The sequence below is a fragment of the Watersipora subatra genome, chromosome 11, assembly GCF_963576615.1.
Source record: "Watersipora subatra chromosome 11, tzWatSuba1.1, whole genome shotgun sequence".
Taxonomy (NCBI): Eukaryota; Metazoa; Bryozoa; class Gymnolaemata; order Cheilostomatida; family Watersiporidae; genus Watersipora; species Watersipora subatra.
Genome location: NC_088718.1, coordinates 38519020 through 38522075, shown reverse-complemented (window position 1 = coordinate 38522075; position 3056 = coordinate 38519020).

The window sequence follows — 3056 nt, the reverse complement described above, 5'->3', positions numbered from 1 at the left end:
ACTGTTCTTATAAAATAAATACTAATGTTTTTTCAAGAAACGGGTCTATGTAACTGTTAAGGAAGACATAAGAAAACCATTTCAAGACGCAAATCAAGAACTTCTTCAATCTTTAATATTGAATATATTTTCTTACTAGAAACTACAACAATTTAAGCTTCTATATATATATTATGATTTTAGTTTTATAAATCCCTAAATTTACTCCACATTTCCACGTTATGCTGATGAGCGAAATGTTAAACAACTTTATGTTGCAAAATGAGAAACCGTATGCAATGTAGTAACTGTTAAGGTTTCTCTTAAAAGTCTACATTAAATGTGCTAGAAACAGTGGCTTTAGATGCAATTGGTGGTCAACTAACAGCAGATGCAAGCACCTGTTCTGATTATCAGCAAAATAAAATGTTGCCCTGAGCTACGTAAACAGAAATATCTCAAAATTTTATCACTATCAGCAGCCGCTCAAACATATCCGGTATTCTATAAAACTTTAACAAACTAAAATAAAAGAAAATACTAGAATTAGTTTTGTGGCTTATCTGTGATTAGCAATTAGATATGAAAAAATAGTATGCTAGCTCCAATAGCGACAGTTAACAGGTGATTTAAATGAGTAGAGAGTAGACAGCTCCGGCAAAGCATTGTAATAAGTCGGGGTTCTAGCATTATATTTGCTCAAGTAATGTTCACCTTAGCTGAGGGAGTACACAACTCTGAGAAATACACAAAATGTTTGTCAGAGTTCAAGCAACCTATCTGTTCAAAATTAATCTGGATGAAATAAAATAGAAAATAAATAATTATATTAAATCAATAAATACTTATAAAGATTAACTTTCATTAGCGTTTTTGGTAGATAACAAATGAACTCATTCTCTGTATTTTGAATTCCATGTTAACTGCGCTTTGAATAACTTACAGATTCCTATAAGGTAATAACATAAAAATACGAACACTAATGATTGTTTATAACTTCAGTAACTAGTTTGAGTCTTTATAAACTCTTAGCATAGAACTCAACTTGTGCTAGAAAAATTGATAGAAATAAACACTTAGAACTGCCATGCAAAAGCAGTAAATTATATTGCAATCTTTCAGAAACACCAGATTGCAACAAACGCAGTACTATTCTATATGGCTAGTTTTGAGTTCAAAAGGTTAAGACTGCACAAGCTAATGGCAACTTGCTAACAAATCTCTAAAAATGTGGAATGTCTGAACTCAACCTAAAAAAATGTTATTATTAAAGTGATTACTGAGAAAGATTAGACAGAGTAGGCTGTGAGCTACAAGTTTCTTCTCCCCATCTCTTTCCCTTTCTTTCTCACTCTCATTACTTCTTTCCCTCTTTCTCTCTCCCTCTCTCTCTCTCCCTCTCTCTCTCTCCCTCTCTGTCCCTCTCTCTTCCTCTCTCTCCCTCTCTCTCCCGCTCTCTTCCTCGCTTTCTCTCTCTGTCCCTCTCCCTCCCTCTCTCTCTCCCTCTCTGTCCCTCTCTCTCCCTCTCTCTCCCTCTCTCTCCCGCTCTCTTCCTCGCTTTCTCTCTCTGTCCCTTTCTCTCCCTCTCTCTCCCTCTCCCTCTCTGCCCCTCTTTCTCCCACTCTTTCTCCCTCTCTCCCCCTCTCTTCCTCTCTCTCCCTCTCTTTCCCTCTCTCTCTCTCTCTTCCCTCTCTCCCTCTCTCTCCCTCTATCCCCCTCTCTCCCCCTCTCCCTTTTTCTCTTTCCCCCCCTCTCTCTCTCCCTCTCTCTGTGTCTCTTTCTCTGTTCTTTCCAATTTTTGATTTTAGTAAGGCATTTGACATTATTGACCACCAGATACTCATTTACAAACTGAAGTCAATTTAGTTTTCATCATTTTCTATACAATGGATAAATAACTACTTGAAATATAGATAACAGGTATCATTTATAGAAAACTAGAAATCTTGCTTTTCAAGTATAAATTGTGGCATTCCTCAGGGTTTTATTCTGGTTTCAATTTTATTCTTGATATATATATTAATGATATTGTGTTGTCTGCTAATTATTTGAAACCTAATGTTTTTGCTGGCGATATAAATTTATCTTTTGAGTCCAGTAATTTAATTAATGACATAGATATAGTTAATAATGAACTTAAATAATGTTACGCAAATAAATTAACTGTAAACTCGGACAAAACAGTGTACACTGTAATAAAAAACTATCAAAACAAAATGAAAATAAAATCTAATAAAAGTGTTTGATTTGGAGCTTCAGGAGTCATACTTGATCAAATTCTTAAAAATTCATTTAGGCAGATGTTTGGTATCAGGCTCACACATTGTTATGCTAAATAAGCAGATAAGATCCATGTCGAGGTTAATAAGTAAATGTTCCAACTTTTTACCCAGACGTGTTTTAAAACTAATATACAATACATTTATTAACCCTAAAATTAGTAACTGTCTGGATCTATGGAAAATGCTAGAATTTGTTATTTTAAAACTAATAATATCACATTAGTGTCTAATGCGCATAATCTTTCTAACGAGTATATAAATATTTTTATGGCACATTTAAACTTTTATTCAAATGACTGTAGTAAAAATAATTCTTACCAGAATAATAAATTGTTAAAAACCAATCTACCAGTACCAATATTTTATACTGTTTTCGGTCAAAAAACGATTGAATACAGAGTTCCATCGCAATGGAACTGTCTCCCAATAGATGTACATAAAATTTCAACAAGTGGTAGATTTAGAAAAAATATCAAAAGCCACTTGGTATTAATCAAGACTTTCTATTCGAATTTCGATGAAATATGCCAAATATTTCATCTTATCAGCCAAAATATGCTAACCTTTGTTGGCTCAGCGCCTCGGTAAGCTGTTAGCTCAATAAACTGCTAGTCGATAAATGACTAGTTGCAATGCTACTACACATGTGCGCCTCATCATACCTGAATATGTAGGAATTAGGGTTTTACTTATTTTCTTTCATTTAATCGATATTGTAACTATGTTTTTCTTTTTGCGTAATGTTATATCTATACTACTCGATGAAATAAAACTCATACATGCACACGCACATGC